The 20,078-nt window shown below is 46.5% G+C and overlaps 1 protein-coding gene across 3 annotated transcripts in view; it reads left to right on the plus strand.

The window, feature by feature from the left end:
- LOC138248884 (oocyte zinc finger protein XlCOF6-like) overlaps positions 1-20,078 on the plus strand; it is a 256,396-nt gene that overhangs the window by 192,137 nt on the left and 44,181 nt on the right. For 2 of the 3 annotated variants that reach the window (XM_069202862.1, XM_069202861.1), the window contains exon 3: positions 12,841-13,046. The exons of the other annotated variant lie outside the window; for it this stretch is intronic. The gene's annotated coding sequence lies outside the window, so the exon portion shown is untranslated. The remainder of the gene's footprint in view (positions 1-12,840; positions 13,047-20,078) is intronic. 3 annotated transcript variants of the gene reach the window in all.

A 20,078-nucleotide genomic window follows, 5' to 3' on the forward strand; every position in this document is an offset into this window, starting at 1 on the left:
ACACCTCCCAATTCGGATTCCGCAGAAACCACAGCACTGAGACTGCACTCATTGCTGCCACAGACGACATTAGGACCATGCTCGACGAAAGAGAAACAGCAGCACTCATCCTCCTGGACCTCTCCTAAGTTTTCAACACGGTATGTCATCACACTTTCCGCACACGCCTCCACAACGCTGGAATCCGCGACAAGGCACTCGACTGGATCTCGTCATTTCTCTCAGGCAGAACCCAGAGAGACCGCCTCCCACCGTTCCTGTCAGAAGCCTCCAGAATCATCTGTGGCGTTCCCCAAGGATCTTCGCTCAGCCCCACGCTCTTCAACATTTACATGGCCCCCCTCGCCAACATCGCACAAACCCACCACATCAACATAGTTTCCTATGCAGACCACACTCAGCTCATCCTCTCCCTCACGAAAGACCCTACAACTGCAAAGAACAACCTCCACAACGGACTTTGCGCCATCACCAGCTAGATGGAATCAAGCCATCTCAAGTTAAACACAGACAAGACAAAAATCCTCATCTTTGGCACCAACCCCTCAACTTGGAATTAATCCTGGTGGCCCACCTCCCTAGGAACCGCGCCCTCACCCACCACCCACGCATGCAACCTAGCCTTCATCTTGGACTCCACACTCAGCATGACTCAGCAGGTCAATGCCATCTCCTCTTCTTGCTACAACACTCAGTGCATGCTCCGCAAAATCTTCAAGTGGATTCCCGTTGAAAGCAGGAAAACTGTCACCCACGCCCTGGTTAGCAGCCGACTGGACTACGGAAACGCCCTATATCCAGGAATAACAACCAAACTCCTAACAAAACTGCAAAGAATCCAGAACGCATCCTCCCGCCTCATTCTGGACATCCCACGCCATGACCACATTTCCCCCCCACCTCAGAGTAATTCACTGGCCACCAGTATCAAAGAGGATCACCTTCAAACTCCTCATCCACGCACACAAGACACTCCACAACACAGGCCCAGCCTACCTCAACGACAGACTCACCTTCCACAACCCCACCCGCAATCTTCGCTACGCCAGCCTCGCCTCCATCCCCCGCATCCGCCGCACCCCCGCCGGAGGAAGACCCTTCTCTCGCCTAGACCGGGAACTCCCTACCGCTCCACCTTCGCCAGACCCAAGACCTCTTGACATTCAGGAAACGCCTCAAGACATGGCTCTACGACCAGTAGCTCCCCCCCAGTGCCTTGAGACCCTAACGGGTGATTAGTGCGCTCTATAAATCCTTGATTGATTGAAAGGGTTCTTCTGAGGGTTTCCAGGCAGCCCAAGCTGCTGCCACCTCCCAGACAGGTTTCTGCCTTCCTGTTGCTTGAGCAGTTCAAGCCCAGGAAGGCAAAACAAAGGATTTCCTTTGGGAGAGGGGTGTTACACCCTCTCCCTTTGGAAATAGGTATTACAGACTGGGGAGGGGTAGCCCCAAGCCACGGGCAATGCTTTGAAGGGCACATTTGGTGCCATCCTTGTATAAACCAGTCTACACCGGTCCAGGGACCCCCAGTCCTTGCTCTGGCGAGAAACTGGGCAAAGGAAAGGGGAGTGACCACTTCCCTGTCCATCACCATTCCAAGGGTGGTGCTCAGAGCTCCTCCAGAGGGTCCCTGGATTTTGCCATCTTGGATTCCAGGTTGGCAGGGAACTCTGGGAGCATCTGAGTGGTCAGTTCCAGCAGACGACATCAGAGCCCCCTCTTGATAGGAGGACAGGGCTATTTAGGGTCTCTCCTTTGGGTGGTTCCTCAGATTCGGATTGCCAGATTTCAGCAGGAATCCTCTGCACCCTCCACTTCGACATCTGACTGAAGAAACTGCATCTGGACTCTTCAGGACCCTACAAGCTGCAACGAAGAAGCAAGACGCCTTCTGCAACATTATATCTCCTGCTCCTTCCAGCAACTGCAACCTTTCCCCGGTCGTGCATCTTCTGAGGACAGTCCGTCTTCAGCCTGCAGCAGAAGGAAGAAGGACTCTCCCTTGGGGTGAAGGAGTCACTCCCCTGCTTCTGCAGGCACCAACTGTGACGACGATCGGCTTCGTGGATCCCCTCTCCTGCTGAACTGCGTGGATCCTGCATCACAGGTGGTGGACTGAAGTGGTCCCGACAGTCCTCTCTTCCAACTTGGGTGAAAGTAAGCCCTTGCCTGCCCACGCAGGACAGTTACCCCGTGCACTGTGTCATTTGCAGCTGCAAAGGCTTGTTGGCATCCTTCCTCCAAGATCTTCGTGCATCTTCAAGCTCCTGCCCCCAGCACTCCCTCCTGCGACGCACAGCTCCCTGAGTGGTTTTCCACTGGTGTGGGAGCCTTTTTGTAGTGCTGCGTGGAAATCTTCTTCTACTCCCCTGTCCCCATCCTGTGGGACTCCTGTGGACGCTGCCTGGTCTTCTGTGGGATCTTTGTGCTGCTGAGGGCCCCCTCTGACTCTCCCTCCTTGGTAGAGCCCACCTGGCCCTTCCTGGTCCCTGGCAGTGACATTTTCTGCTAACCGTGTGCTTTGCGTCGGCCAAGGCTTATTGGTGGACTCCGAAGGCGCAAAAAAGATTGAAATACTCCTTTTGGCGTGTGACATCACCTGCACCCTCCAGGAAACCGACGCTGTCTTCTTGGGTGCAGGGCTCACTCTTCTTCCTCACCGGTGGTTCACCTCTTGCACCTTCCTCCTGGTGGGTTGGGGCTCTTGCCCTTCCTTGACTCTTCTGTGCTTCTTGGACTTGGTCCCCTCTTTCCACAGGTCCTCTGGTCCAGGAATCCAGTGTTGGTGTCTTTCAGTCTCTTCTGGTTCTTGCAATATTCTTCTGTTCTTCTTTCTGTGTGGTCTTGTCATGCCGTGGGCATCCGCTGCATCTCCTGCTCAGGCCGCGGTCCGTTTTCTGGATCGCGGGGCCGCCGTGGCCCTATTTACAGCCAGGCTCTGTTTTCCTTACTGGTGCGAGGCCCGGGGCTGGAGGCCCAGGATTGGGCATTGGTCCTCGCTGTGTATAATGTGCCCGGCCCCCCCCCTCGGTCCTTCCACTTACCTGGTGCCCCATTCTAGGTCCTTCTCTTTTTCCTTCTTCCTGGAGAAGCCATGATTTCTCTTTCCCAGCATACCATTCTCCTTTCACCTTCCCTGCATGCATCTTTTTCCCTTACTACTCGTTTGGTGTCTTTTCCTATCCGGTACTATAGCCCCTTTCTCAATGCAAGATGGCAGTCCTACTTCTTCCTGCATGTCACTTCCTGTCAAGAGGTATATAAAGGGATAGATTCTTCTTTTCTTTGTGTTGCAACACTTCTCCTGTGGTGGTCATGCTCAGGCTGGTCTTCTATTGGACTCCAGTTTTGCTCCAGTTTTTCCTCTGTCCTTCCAGTGAATTTACAGGCATCTAAGTTCTGATTTTCTTGTGTCCTCTTTCTGTTACAGGGAGTTTCTGTCTGGAGTTTTTTTTCCCTATGGGGTTTTTCCTCTGGGACTCCTTCTGGAGGGCACGGACTGTGGTGGCGTAGTACTGTCAGCAGCACTGTGGCTACCAAGGCCTCACGCCATCCCCATCTGGTCTGGATGGTAAGCCAAAGGTAAATCATGACAGTTCTAGGAAACTTACTGTGATTTACTCCTGCTTTGCTGGTCAGTGGGGTGGGTTGTGGTACTTACCTTTGGGTTTTCTAAGTATTCCCAACTTCCCTCTACACACTACACTTGCTTAGGTGGGAGACCGACTTTCGTGTTTCACTTTCTTAGTATATGGTTTGAGCTCCCCCTAGGCCCATTTCTAACTATTGTGATTTTCATTAATTGTACTATTTTCTAACTGTTCTTATGACTATTTCTGCATACTTATGTATATAACTTGTGTATTATTTACCTCCTAACGGAGTATAGCCTCTGTGGTATTTTGGCATTTGTGTCAACAAAATAAATTACCTTTAGTTTTGTAACACTGAGTGTTTCCTTTCATGTGTGTGAGAACTGTGTGACTACAGTGGTAGTGCATGAGCTTTGCACGTCCCCTAGATAAGCCTTGGCTACTCATCCACAGCTACCTCTAGAGAGCCTGGCTTGTAGACACTGACTAAACTACACGAATAAGGGATACCTGGTATAAGGTGTAAGTACCATAGATACCCACCACACACCAGGCCAGCCTCCTACAGCCTCTGGCAGCGATGGTTTGCAGGTCGACTTTTACAAAGAATACCCAACACTTCTAGCCCATCATCTTAAAATTATTGACCAGCCTCTTGCTCCCCCTTAAGCCCAATAGTGTACTGCCAGAGCCGTCGGGTTTCATCCTGGGATGTTTCACCTGTTTTAAACTGCGTACAATTTTCACTCTTCGGCACCAACTAAATCGTGAGACTTGTGCCGCTGCAGACTCTTACCTGGGTTGGACTACTATATATCCACCCCAGTGCATTTCTGCTTGTTAATAACCTGTTATCCTCACCAAATAATATTCAATGTGGCACATGTGAAGGGTCCCCTTTGTACCCAGTACTTTTTGCATTTGCTATGGAACCCATTGCCTGCATGCTCTGTCTGCCCGATGCACAAGGAGATCTCAGCTTCTGGGAGTGTTGCATCATCAAATTGTTGTACACAGACAATATTGCCCTCTTTGTGCTAGACCTAGAATTGACCCTAATATCAGAACAATTACATGATTTGGTTCTGTATCTGGGATAAACATTAACTGAGCAAACCACTGTGTTTCCTTAACAGATATCAGGCCTGGCCCCCTAGAATACCCACTTGATTGGATACGGATTCAGTGAAATACCTGGGCACACATATCCACACAGCAATTGAAGTGGTAATGAAATAGAACTATGGAAAATTCCTTGCTCCCCTAACTGAACAAGTAGATGAATGGTCTGAATTATCACTACGATCGCGAGGATTGCCTCAAATATGATCATCATGCCTACATTTCTCCCCCTTTTCAGTAATATTCGTACATGCCCAACCAAGTGCTTTTTCTACACATTCCAGTCACCACTAACTGAACTAATCTAGGCAGACACAGAGCCCCAAATCAAATGGGACACGCTAACCCTTCACATCCCAAGATGGGGGACTTAAGGTTCCCAATCCTATGTTGTACTATGCCTGTGCACAACTGCAGTTTGCATTCTACTAGTGCAGCATGACGCTCCCCCTACAGCACATAGTTGTGGAGTCGGATATGGCTGACCCAATCCCATTACATGTGACCTTGTTTCAGATGACTGGCTGTTTCTGGCAGGGAATCAACCCTGTTGTGACACCAGCCATGGGTGGCAGTTCTTGTCGAGCTGTTCCGGCTCCCCACTAGTGTAGTCCACACACCTTCCTCTCATTGACAACTCCCTAATGCAGCTCACCTCTGAACCCAAGACTGAATAGCAATTATTTGTAAAGGGTTATACAACTATTGGAAAACTCTCTAAATAGAGCTTTCATGTTACTCCAAGATTTGCTGAGACCAGATGGGGGGCCCTCACAAGATATATTTCTACATTACAGATTAGAAGCTTAACTAAAAAAGAAACTGCCCAACTTCTTACAGGTGCCTCTTGACTTACTTACTGTTCATAGCTTATAGTGGCACCAGGGACTAAACAAATTGTTTGAAAACTATATCAAATGTCCATGCTTGCCAAATCAATATGCCAGTTAAAGTTAAGTAGAGATGGCAGAGGTGTCTTGGTAAAGGGGTGATAGATGAACAATGGAAGTACTGTTGTCCTCAAACACATATTGTTTCAATAAATAGTCCCCACAGAGTAAATCCCCAAATTCTTGCCTATGGCATACTTCACCCCAGCCAGGGCATCTGCAACTGTGCGCGGAGGCAACTTGTAAGTGATGCAGTCACCCATAGGTAAACTTCTTCTAGTTGTTATGGAACTGTCTAAATATATTGCAGTATTGAAAGAAAATCTTTAAAGATTTATCCATCATGATAGATTTGAAGTTGGTGCTAGACCCTGTGTTGTTGCTTTTGAGGTATGTTTCTTTAATCTTTACCAAAACTTGTGCGTATGTTCTCAGCCTTGGCACTACTACGGGCCAAAACACTTGTGGCATAAAGATTTATATTATATTCTGTAATACAAATACTGCATTATACACGCAACTACAGTTTCCCAGCTCTCGCTCTAGGGACTTTTGGCACCCACTATGACATTTTATGGCTAATAGGATATGATCTTAGAACATATATGCTGCATGAACTCTATGATGTGCTTACTTGGGACCTAAGCCTAACCAGCAGTGTAGGTGTTCACTAAAAATTGGTATGTAGGCCTACCCATGATTTACATGATCAACACAATATAATCCCTTGTACCCCGACCAGAAGCATTTTAATAATGGGCATACATGAGCAAATGTAACTCTATGATTTATTTGAAAGTATTTCATTTGATTGTTGTCATTTGTAAGGAAATGCCTTCTTGGCATGGTTACCCCCTGACTTTTTGCCTTGGCTGATGCCAAGTTATGATTTGAAAGTGTGCTGAGGCCTGCTAACCAGGCCCCAGCACCAGTGTTCTTTCCCTACCCTGTACCTTTGTTTCCACAATTGGCACACCCTGGCATCCAGGTAAGTCCCTTGTAACTGGTACCCCTGGTACCAAGGGCCCTGATGCCAGGGAAGGTCTCTAAGGGTTGCAGCATGTATTATGCCACCCTGAGGACCCCTCACTCAGCACAGACACACTGCTTGCCAGCTTGTGTGTGCTAGAGGGGAGAAAATGACTAAGTCGACATAGCACTCCCCTCAGGGTGCCATGCCAAACTCACACTGCCTATGGCATAGATAAGTCACCCCTCTAGCAGGCCTTACAGCCCTAAGGCAGGGTGCACTATACCACAGGTGAGGGCATAAGTGCATGAGCACTATGCCCCTACAGTGTCTAAGCAAAACCTTAGACATTGTAAGTGCAGGGTAGCCATAAGAGTATATGGTCTGGGAGTCTGTCATACACAAACTCCACAGCACCATAATGGCTACACTGAAAACTGGGAAGTTTGGTTTCAAACTTCTCAGCACAATAAATGCACACTGATGCCAGTGTACATTGTATTGTGAAATACACCCCAGAGGGCATCTTAGGGATGCCCCCTGAAAACATACCCGACTTCCAGTGTGGGCTGACTAGTTTTACCAGCCTACCACACACCAGACATGTTGCTGGCCACATGGGGAGAGTGCCTTTGTCACTCTGTGGCTAGTAACAAAGCCTGTACTGGGTGGAGGTGCTTCTCACCTCCCCCTGCAGGAACTGTAACACCTGGCGGTGAGCCTCAAAGGCTCACCCCCTTTGTTACAGCACACCAGGGCACTCCAGCTAGTGGAGATGCCCGCCCCCTCCGGCCACGGCCCCACTTTTGGCGGCAAGGCCGGAGGAGATAATGAGAAAAAGAAGGAAGAGTCACTGGCCAGTCAGGACAGCCCCTAAGGTGTCCTGAGCTGAGGTGACTCTGACTTTTAGAAATCCTCCATCTTGCAGATAGAGGATTCCCCCAATAGGATTAGGGATGTGCCCCCCTCCCCTCAGGGAGGAGGCACAAAGAGGGTGTAGCCACCCTCAAGGCTAGTAGCCATTGCCTACTAACCCCGCAGACCTAAACACACCCCTAAATTGAGTATTTAGGGGCTCCCAGAACCTAGCAAGATAGATTCCTGCAACCTGAAGATGAAGAAGGACTGCTGACCTGAAAGCCCTGCAGAGAAGACGGAGACACCAACTGTTTTAGCCCCAGCCCTACCGGCCTGTCTCCCCACTTCAAGAAAAACTGCAACAGCGATGCGTTCCACAGGGTCCAGCGACCTTTGAAGCCTCAGAGGACTACCCTGCATCTAAAAGGACCAAGAACTCCCAAGGACAGAGGCTCTGCTCCAAAGAAGAAACAACTTTGCAACAAAGAAACAACTTTAAAAGGACTCAACGTTTCCCGCCGGAAGCGTGAGACTTTGCACTCTGCACCCGATGCCCCCAGCTCGACCTGTGGAGAAACAACACTACAGGGAGGACTCCCCTGAGCCCCCCCAGCGACGCCTGCAGAGGAAATCCAGAGGCTCCCCCTGACCGCGACTGCCTGCTTCTAAGAACCCGACGCCTGGTAAAGACACTGCACCCACAGCCCCCAGGACCTGAAGGATCTGACCTCCAGTGCAGAAGCGACCCCCAGGTGGCCCTCTCCCTTGCCCAGGTGGTGGCTACCCCGAGGAGCCCCCCCCTTGCCTGCTTGCTTCGCTGAAGAGACCCCTGGGTCTCCCATTGAACTCCATTGTAAACCCGACGCCTGTTGGCACTCTGCACCCGGCCGCCCCGTGCCGCTGTGGGTGTACTTTTTGTGCTGACTTGTGTCCTCCCCGGTGCCCTACAAAACCCCCCTGGTCTGCCCTCCGAAGACGCGGGTACCTACCTGCTGGCAGACTGGAACCGGGGCACCCCCTTCTCCATTGAAGCCTATGTGTTTTGGGCACCACTTTGACCTCTGCACCTGACCGGCCCTGAGCTGCTGGTGTGGTAACTTTGGGGTTGCCCTGAACCCCCAACGGTGGGCTACCTTGGACCCAACTTTGAACCCTGTAGGTAGTTTACTTACCTGCAAAACTAACAAACACTTACCTCCCCCAGGAACTGTTGAAAATTGCGGTGTCTAGTTTTAAAATAGCTTATTGCCATTTTTGTGAAAACTGTACATGCTATTTTGCTAATTCAAAGTTCCTAAAGTACCTAAGTGAAATACCTTTCATTTGAAATATTACATGTAAATCTTGAACCTGTGGTTCTTAAAATAAACTAAGAAAATATATTTTTCTATACAAAAACCTATTGGCCTGGAATTGTCTTTGAGTGTGTGTTCCTCATTTATTGCCTGTGTGTGTACAACAAATGCTTAACACTACCCACTGATAAGCCTACTGCTCGACCACACTACCACAAAATAGAGGATTAGAATTATCTATTTTTGCCACTATCTTACCTCTAAGGGGAACCCTTGGACTCTGTGCATGCTATTTCTTACTTTGAAATAGTACATACAGAGCCAACTTCCTACATCATTAGACTGTTTAAGCAAATCCTGAATGGCAAGACGGCTGCTGTAGTATATTTTTGTTCCTTTGGGTTTCTTTTCCTTCTTGTTGTTACCAAAAATGCACACCAGAAAGTTTAAAAAATCATAATAATCTGTGCAGCGAGAAATAATTATTGTAAATACTACTTGGGTGTAGGGCCCAGTTGATTTATTTTGTAAAGTCATTTTAGAATGGACTCTTAGGCAATAAGCATTGCTTCATCAATGCAGTAAAGCTGTAATAAGGCTAAATAATGTCCCTTTTTTGTCACATACTTTAGATAACTATCCCACATAATTTAGTCATCCATTCTTCCCATAACCCTAGTAGGCCTGATAATGGTAAAGCTGTAGAGAGTTCCTAATGGATTCTCATTATGTTGATGGAAGCTCTATTTCACAGGGAAAAATGAAATATTTTCAGTATTTCACCATTCCTATTGAAATATTGGTTTTATTATAGTGCATTTTGTGCAGTAAATGCACTCAAATGGGAAAGAGATCTATTTTATTGATGTATTAGTTACAATATTAATACCTGTGGAATATAATGAAATCGAGTATGTGCTTTAGATGATACTTTGGAATCTGTTTTAAATTTGTAGATGTTATGTATTGTGGGTGCCCTTAATATGAGAAAATAACTGGTGCTTTTATCTGATGTTACTCAGGAGGAGAGCTATAGCAACAGATTATTTTGTTATGTTATGGGTGTTATTAAGCGTGTTGCTACCTATACATGTGTGCTGGTGCTAAAAAAACACCGCTAAATGTAACAGTAAAGTTATAGAACAACTGACCATGAAGGCAGGTCTCCAAGGCTTTCCTAAACTGCAACAGATCTTGCGTCCTGTGCATAGTTACTGAAAGAGTGTTCCACAGTTTGGCCTCAGTCACTGAAAAAGAACTACCACTGAAACAAGCTTGATTGAATCTAGGTTTAGAAGAACAGGTGTGTCAGTAGAAAGATGGGTCTGAGCTCGAACATAACTGGTAAAGTTATTGCTGATGAAAATTGGATAGGGATGGTGGAAGGTTCTGTGTACTTTGCAGAGGGATTTAAAAGTAATCCTCTTCACCATAGATGGGTGACTGTGGTGATTATAAAGCACCTTAAAGCCTAATAAGAAATGTACTTTAAAGCCTTGCATCACAACCAGGACGGAAACTGCAGACATACACAGGTGGAAGGTCTCAATGGGTGCAGACCAAGGTGGCTCTATAGCAGTAATTAATTGAGCATCATCTACATAAAAGAGCCCAAGAGATCTAACTAATTTCACCAAAGGATGGATGTATATTTTGACAAACTGGGACTTAGCGCTTGTGGGACTTCCTGGTGCATGGTTATAAATTCTGACATAATGGGTGGAAGGTCCACAGCCTGTGACCCACCGATACCGGCCTCAGACAGTCTGGACAGAAGTGTGCAATGTGACAATGTGGTGAAGGTGACAGACAAGCCCAGTAGCACTAAGGCTACTAGGCTAGCCTTATCCGCTGATAAATGTAGGTCAAGCAGAACTGACAGCAAAGCTTTGTCTGTACTCTGTCCTGGTCTGAACCCTAATTGTGCAGGGTCTGGTTGCCTTCCAGGAAGATGGAGTTCGACCTTTTCACATCCTTCTCCAGGATTTTAAAGGCAAAGGGTGGTGGGGAGATTGGCCTTATGTTGGGAGGACTGTTTTATCTGCATTAAGTTTCTTTAGTAATAAAACCATCAGTGCCTTTTTCCAGCCTGGCGGAACCCAAGCATTAAATAAACAGTTTTTGCAGACATCAAGTAAGGGACTGACAAGTTTGGAAGTATCTGCTTTTCACATTTCAGGTGGAATCAGCTCCAGAGGCAATCCTGATGAATTGTTCCAAACAATGGATCAAAGTGATCCAAGCAAAGGTCTAATGATAGCTCTCTAGTCACTGCATCCCCACCAGGTATGGGCGGGAGTCCCACAGCATCGACTAGACTGAGGTTGGATGGCCCACATTAGGAAACAATGAGAACCTGAGGGCATGATTAACTAACACATCCGTATAGGACAGTTTATTCTGTGCAGGAAGTCCCTGCTAGTTACAGATGTTCATTTTTCCTCAAATAAATGTGAAAGCTTACCTGCCAGTCCGTGTCAATGCTGAGCAGCAGGTTATGCACACTTTCTGGTAAACAAGGATAGGACTATTTAAAAATGTCCTTTGAGGAGTTTTCATCTGCTAAGATCTTTTTAGCAGCTGCAACTAGCATTCAACTATAGTGATTCATGGCCTTGTTAAGCTCCAATTTGGCAGAAGGGGAATAGTATAGACAGATTATTTGCAATTTCTTACAGCCACACTTGGCCTCTTTTAACAAGGAAGTATACCAAGGTTCGAGGGCCTGTCTCTTTTGGTACTAGCCCTTTTTAAAGGCAACACTGCATCTTGGGTTATATCGCTGAGTGACATAGCTTTTATAATCCTCAGCAGTGAAATCCGACAAAGTCTGGAATGGATAATCCACCACAGGGATGTATCACCATAGTACGTTATTTCCAACTTTGTAGTAGAGACATAGGGCCAGACTTAAAAGGAACTGGTGCGGCGCTGTGCCAAACTTGACAGTGCCGTGCTGCGTCAGTTCTGAAATGCAGGGATGCGCCATAGTTAAAAAAATACAGGGCACACCTGTGTTTCCACTAGCATTGGCGGTAAATTTAACAGCCGGTACTAACGCAGGCATCTTTACACCAAAGTTCAAAGCTGTCTGTGTTGAAGGGAATGATTGTTTATGTGCAGGAAGGTGTCCCTTTCTGCACATGAACAATCTACAGTGGCTATTTGGCATTTGTGTGCAAAATGCAGCACACATAGAAGTAGCAACTTGTCACTATTGAATGATTGTTTATGTGCAGGATGGCACACCTTCCTGCACATAAACAATTATTCATGGTGTTGTGCTCTTTCTATGTGTGCTGCAGAACGCAGCACACATGGAAAAAGCAAAAACAAGGAGAAATAAAAGTATTTCTCCTCGTTGCGCCATACTAACGCCACCCCTGGGGTGGCATTCGTTTTTGGAGCTGCCAGATACTGGTGATTTTTTTTAAAATTGGGGCAGTGTCAAAAGCAATGAGTGTTGTGGTGGAACGCCCACAGCAACACCCATTGCACGCCCTCTGCTGCAGAAAACTGCATTGGAAGGTCCAATATTTATAAGGTGGCATTAAGCCACAAAAAAGTGAATGTTGGTACATCAAGGATGTGTTTTGACTCCAACCCCGGTTACATAATATATATTATTAATGGGATGATTGATTCCCTGGGAGTGTAATGGGGATCTTCCTTCGGTCACAAGACAGGAGGCCACCAACCTTGATGACTCTCTGTTAGTCTCTAAATCACCAATGAGATTATACAACTTGTTCCATATGTTCGTGCCTCCTTGTGCCACATGAGAGTAAAAAGAGTCGCCGCTGTGGCGCAGGGCCCTGTAAAGACGCCCGGGGGCGCTGCGCTGAACCTGCGCTTGTCCTCTGCGGCCCTGAGGGAGCCACGTGTTTTGCGTAAATCTGTGCCTGTCTCTCACAATGTATACATTGTTTATTTATTGCCAGTGTGACAGGCGGTGGGAGACTCGACGCCATAATAACCCGTCGGTTGGTGTCGGCGCTGCTCCGCTCCTCCGTGGGTTGTTTAAGGGTCTTTGTAGTTTATGTTTCAGCCTCGAGGCTCCGCGGGGTCACTGCAGCCTGTGGGGGTCACTCGTGGTCCTTTGTCTCTTTCAGTGACTCCCAGCTCCGTGGCTTCCTCTTCCGGGTCAGCGAGGGCAGAGGCAGCACCAGCGGCGAAAGACGTCACTTCCGGTCTCAGCAGCTGTACGGGTGGGAGGATCCTGTGCCTGTGCGGAGACCTTCATCTTCTGAGGCCGGAGAACCCCCCCTCAGGCCTGGGATTGTCATCTTCACCCTCCCCGGGAGAGGCGTCTGTGGAGGTAGGAGTCTGACTGCAAAACTCTCCTCGTCTCTCCTCTCCCTGCCCCAGCCCTCCTCTCCCTGTCTCCCCTCCATGCCCCACTCCTCGGCCCAGAGAGACCCCCTCTCGGCTTGGCCTCCCTGAGGAGGCTCCTGGGGGCAGAGAGTGAGGCCTCAGCTCCCTCCTGCTGGAGGGAAGGGGCTGCCGTGGTCTGAAGAGCTGCCTGGGCCTCGGTCCTGCTTCAGTTGTTGCTGTCTCTCCCCCAGACCCGCCCCCCACGCATCAGGGGTTCATACAAACTGAAAACTTGGCAGCTTATGTCTGACATTTCTGTGCACATGTGCACAGCTGCCAAGTTTTCCAGCACATTTATGCGTCATGTTCTGCTCGAGTCCAAGCTTTTTCCTTTGAATTCTGGGACTTGTAGTCCTATTTTATAATGGAATATATACAACTGCATGTCTCAAAATTCAAAGGAAAAACCTGAACTGGAGCAGCATATCAATTATGGACCTGAGAATAGGGTGACCACCTGGCATTGAGGCAAATTCTGGACAGGACTGTTAAATTCAGGACAAAGGGTCAAAATTCAGGACAAAAATTCAGGACAAAGGGTCAAAATTCAGGACAAAAACTCAAGAACAAACGTCAGTTTTACAGACACACGCAAGAGAGGCCATGCCTCACTATGTTGTCAGTGCATTTAGTTACTCTTTTTTAACATAGCACTATTTATTCACTGTGGACCTTTTGTGATTGCCTCCTGGTATGCTACATTCAGGTGTCACATTACGTCCTTGCTCAGTAGTAAATTAATGCACTTCAGTACTGCGGCAAGGCCATCACCCCTACCCAAATCTACCCGATCTTTCCTGAAGAGAAAGTAACAGCAACATTTTTATTATGTTTCTGAACATTTTAAAACCCCTGGCAAACAGTTTGGGACACATTAAGGTAATTAACCTTATGCTAGTTTAAACAAATTGAACAAAAACATCTGGCTTACTCCAACCGCCCATGGACTTTCAACCTAATTTTTTTTTAAAGAGTGTATGAATGGCACTCTACATTTATCTCAGAAATGGGAGCCCGGACTACCAATCAAAGATAATAAAAGAGGAGGATGAAATCGAGATCAAATGGGAGGTCCACGGCAAGTAATTCAAAGGGTTGTTGCTAAAAACTGGATAAATAAAGAAGAGAAGAACAAGGTGGGACAATTCCAAAAATCAGACAAGATGGGTCCAGCAAGACTATTCGAAGGTATTGGGTACCTGGGGAGTTGTCTCTGCACACACAGGAGCGAAACAGAAGGGGCACTGTCAAGTGGTTGAACAAGCAAACCCCATCCACCTTGGCAAACTCTTCTGGTGCATTGGTCAGCTGTTAGTGCTTTTGAAGGGTGAGCAGGGGCCAGACCCCCTGCAAGGTTGTGCAAGGCAATTGCCCGCTTTGTCTATGTCTTTATATGGTTTTGAAATTGAGCAAAAGCCAAACTAGAGATCTAGGTTATCTCTAAGTGTCAAGTACACATAGAATCTTCAAAATATTTGGGATGTAAATTGCACAAACAAAATTTAGAAATTTTAAAATTTAATTAGTGTTTCTTTAACATATGGCACTGTTTTCACCTTCACATACAATTAGATTACAGATTGGACTGGGAACCAGTTACCTTTTGATACCTAGTGATTAATATCTACCATTCTTACACTGATTTCCAGGATAAAAATCTCGGCAGAGCGAACGGTCCCTCCAAGCCCAGTTTGCTTTTTGGTCTTCTCTTCTGCTTTCTGTAAAGGCCACGTGGCATTAGTGAAGATGGTGTGCTACCCCAATGATAGTATTATTTTGCAAACCTTCCCCTGCTCGTCCTTCATTCCTTCTTCAGAGAGGCCACACATCTGATTTGGTCACTGCGGCGCCATCGGGACCTCTTTCCACTCTGAAGCTAACTGTGACTGCGGGTGGATTAGGTCTTCTGGACTTAGAATGCTATTATTCAGCTGCACAGGTCCAATGAGTGGCTCACTGGCTTTCTGCCCACCTCCCAGCATGAGATGGGGTTTACCAGTAAATACTTTTAAGGAAGGCTTAATGCACTGCTCATTGTTTCCTACTGACCATTCTACGGATCACCATCCGGGGTTATCATGCACAGCTTTCTCTTGCCTTGGCAGAACCTGTAAACTGACACGAAGAGACCCTATGCTCATGCACTGCCTTTGCTAAGCCTTCCCTCTCACACAGGATGGCTGTGCTCAGAGCAACTCCATCAGTGGCATGTTGCAGGTGTCTTGAAATTGGGGACTTTGTTTCTGAACAGTGAGCTACTAAATTTCCAAACCCTTGTGGCAGACTACCATCTTCATCCCAGTCAACTCCTTACTTACAACCACCTTAAATAATCATTAAATGCCCTATTTCATGTCTGCCACCTTGCACTAACCCTACAAGAGGTGTGCCAGAAGCTCTGTACCATAGGAAATGGTGGCAAACTGATAGAATGGGTGTTCAGACCTATCCTGCAACATGGAAACCACTCCAGGTCTTCTCGTCATACTACCTGGGTGATTGATGTAGCCAAACCTCTGCAAGATATGGACTAAAATACTGGACTTTCCCCCACAAAGTACCCCACAGCTGTCACTTTAAGTAAATTCATAGTGCTTCCTTGTGAATGCATTCTGCCCGTTGCTTGCCATTGACCTTGTGTTTTGTAACTCACAATTTGTTGCTTTCAATTTGCTGGCTTTATTTGTTTTAGGCTATGCAGCTTGAATTCGTCCCTTCCATTGCCAAAACCTTACTTACAGTATCCTGCCGAGTGCTCCCTTTCTGTAAACAGGCCGGTAAATCTTGTTCTTATCTTATCATATTTGCTGTGCATTCAAAGAACAAAGTCAAATGTCAGGCTCTGTCTTCGGTGGGAACTTAGTGTTTACTTTCCTTTCTCTGACTTCAAAGTGAGAGGATTTATGCGACAATCTTGCTGGATACTGGGGTTAGGAAAGAGTTTTTTCTATCACATGACAACATTTAAATAAACTTCAGAATATATCAGAATTAGAAGTACAAATCAAGCACATTTTTGTTAATTCTGAACTGTGCTGGAAACAAATACCTTTTACATGATTAAAACAAATCATTGCATTAGGTGATGCAATTTCCACACATCATCATCTGTGCACAGTATAGTTTGATTTGAAAAACTGTATATCTGTGCAAATGTAATGGTCATTTCAATCAAAAATGTGTTGTCTGTAATGGCAGTGTGTTAGCATATCATCCATACTGCACTCCACTCTGCTCTGCACCACTACACGCCACTGCACCCTACTCTGTATCACTCTACTTTACTCCACGCCACTGCACTCTTCTCCATTCGGAACCACTCCACATTATGCCACTGCACTCTATGCTACTTCACACTATGCCTCTCTACTCTCCTCTGTACCACTCCACTCTATGCCACTGCACTTTATGCCTCTCTACACCACTGCGCTCTGCTCGTCTGCACGCCATACCACTCCAGTCTAGGCAACACCAATCTAATTGCACAACTCCACTCTCTGCCACTCTGCAACACTGCACTGTACACCACTGCACTCCAAGCTAATACACTCTATGCTAATGCACTTTACTCTGTAACACTCAACTCTATGCCCCTGCACTCTACATCAATACACTGTACATCACTCTAATCTACTCTGCACCTCTGCACTCTATGCCACAGCACTCTACACTACTTTACTCTATGCCATCACACTCTATGCCACTTTATGCAACTCCACTATAACCTGCACCTCTCCACTCTAAGCCACCTCACTCTACTGTGAAATAATCTACTTTATGCCACTGCACTCTGTGCCACTGCATTCTGTTCCACTGCACTCTCCCTGTACCTCTCCACTCTTTGCAACTGCACTCTACTCTGAAACAATCTATTCTATACCACTGTACTCTATCCCACTCTGACCACTGCACTCTAGTTCAATGCACTCTATCCCACTGCAAGCTGACACTCTGCAACACTGCACTGGCGCCACTATACTCTACACCACTCTGCTCTGTACTACTGCATTCTACACCAATATACTCTATTCCACTGCATTCTATGCCACTCTACTCTGCCCAATGCCACTATATGGAACTGCACTCTACACCAGTGCACTCTAAACAACTGCACTGTATGCCACTGCCCTTTACTCTGCACCACTGTACTCTATGCCACTGTTCTCTGTACCACTCTACACCACTACACTGACACTCTACTCTGCAACTCTGCACTCTACACCACTCTACTCTATGCCACTGCACTCTAGGCACTATTCTCTACTCTACACCACTCTACAATACTCCACTCTACACCACTGCACTCTATGCCACATGAGTCTACTCTGCACTCTATGACACTCCACCACTCTGCATTACTGCACTCTGCTACTCTATTGTATGCCACTCTACTCCACTCTATGCCACATGAGTCTACTCTGCACTCTGACACTGCACCACTCTGCATTACTGCACTCTGCTACTCTATTGTATGCCACTCTACTCCACTGCACTCTATGTAACTCTACCCCATGCCACTCTGTCACTGCACTCTGCGCCAATGCATTCTAAACAACTGCACTGTACGCCACTGCCCTCTACTCTGTACCACTGTACTCTACGCCACTGCTCTCTGTGCCACTCTACTCCACATCACTGCACTGACACTCTACTCTGCAGCGTTGCACTCTCCACCACTGTACTATACACAGATGTACTATGTACTATTGCATTCTATGCCACTGCACTCTATGCGACTCTACTCTGCATCACTCGACTCTACAGCACTTTGCTCTACTCTGCACCACTCTACACTAGGCCACTGCACTCCCTGCAACGTGAGTCTACTCTGCAATCTATGTCACTGCACCACTCTACGCTACTGCTGTCTCTGCCACTCTAATGTATGCCACTCTACTCCACTGCACTCCATGCCACTGCACTCTAAACCACTGCACTCTACGCTAACGCACTCTAAACAACTGCACTGTACCCCACTGCACTGTACTTTGCACCACTGGGCTCTACGCCACTGTTCCTATGCTACTCCACACCACTATGCCACTAACTTTAAGCCATGCTGAACAGCAGCTACTCTGGTGTATAACATGGCTAATGGCTAAAACACATTAGGAAAGCCAATAACTCTTTCGTAGATGAGACCTATTGCTTTGCCAATGTTTGTTAGTACTATGAGGTACTGAAGTACCTGAAAGAACTGTGAAAAATACAATTACATCATAATAAAGGCTGCTACAAAATGCGCAAACACATTTTGGTTAAATAAAAAAAAGTGCTTCTGAAATACAGATTTGAATAATATACAGTTTATACCTAGTGATAAAAAATGTATAACACTCCATTAAAACCACACACTCCACAGCTCACCTTGGAACACCATTACAATACCTCTCTAAAAGAAATATCTTTGCCACCAGAAAACTTCAAGTGACTCCTTTTAGTAAAGTCAATGCAGGTTTTCAAGCCCTTTTCTATTTGCAGATTTACCAGTTGGGCACATTTGCATGTCTTTAGTGAAGGAGACCCCCTGGCAAGAAGGTCTGATTCTTATCTGTCTGCCCCTCCCTCAGAGCACTGGAGACTTCCTGCCTTCCAGTCCGGCTGGGGAAACTCCTCTGCCCGTAATTTCGCCCTGCCTCCGTTGCCCTTTAGATGAAAGGCTAAAATTGCGGACAAATGCCGTCCGTTAAAGCTTTCATCACGGACAACGGACAGCAGGGCGAAATTACGGACAGTCCGTGAAATTTACGGACGGGTGGTCACCCTACTTGGGAAACTTGGCAGGGCAGCGCGTGTGCCATTTCAACATCTTAAGTGTGGTACCTTTTATTGTGTGGTGAAGAAAACAATTATTGCCATGCAATAAGATTATTTATAACAAGCAAAGGCAATAAGTTTTGGCTATGTGAGAACTATTACCTTAGTCAATGTTTTTTAGACATGTTGCACAGCAGCATGGACTAATATACGACAGAACAATGGATGCTGGAACCATGCATGCCTGAACAACGTGGGCGGAACAGCGACCGAGTTGTTAACAGTAATACCTTTATTGCGAATGCCTTGACAGCGATTTTTCATTGTAAAGGCATGCCTGGTAAAGGCATGCGTGGAACGGTATGCATGGTTCCAGCATGTGACCTCTGCCCCTAAAACAGTAATAATAGCGCTATAATGTGACCAGGGATAAGCTTCAGGTCTCAACGGTTTGTGTCTGCCATGTACACTTCAGTGATTAATAGAAGTTATCAAAGAATACCTCCTTGTAAAAGAAACAAAACAGCACTGTAATGTAAGCAAGCGCCTCAGAAAAGCCCACATCAGTGGATATTTGCAAACTATTGCTGTTGTAACAATTTATTTAATAAAAAGGCGACACAAAGTACATTACATCCTTCCTAAAAAAAAACAAAGAAAAATTAAGTCAGGTTCGTTGACCTTCAATTATTTCAATTGCAGAACTAATGAGACAAGTTCTTCTCAACTGGTCGTTCAGTAAAAGGGGGATTAAGCCTGTGTATCACTTAAGCACTTTAAATACATGAAAGCAAGAGGCTGCTCTATGTGAGGCTTTGCTTGTTTTATGCTGTCGCCCATCTCTGCACACTCAGGCTTTAACGTCCAATTCAAAGACCCGTCAACATCTGGACAGCCAAATAGTGGTAACAGTTCACAACCTCAACATGAACGTCATTTGGCTTCCAGCAGAGGTTGTAATTTTATTTCTATAGCGCTTACTACCCCTGATGAGGTGTTGAAGCTGAGATTTATTGCTTGTTTGAAAATAGCAGCTAGTCCACCTCCTTTTTGCGTATGCAGTTCTGTGTGATAGTTTGATGGCCTGGCAGAAAGGCTTCATGCAACACTGGGGTCGTGTCATCTCCTAACCATGATTTGTTTTGAAGAGTAAGTCAGGTTGTGTGTCATTGAGTAGATCATAGATGTGGTACTTGTTTTTAGAGACTAATCAAGCATT

This window comes from Pleurodeles waltl, chromosome 8 (genome assembly GCF_031143425.1).
Source record: "Pleurodeles waltl isolate 20211129_DDA chromosome 8, aPleWal1.hap1.20221129, whole genome shotgun sequence".
NCBI lineage: Eukaryota > Metazoa > Chordata > Amphibia > Caudata > Salamandridae > Pleurodeles > Pleurodeles waltl.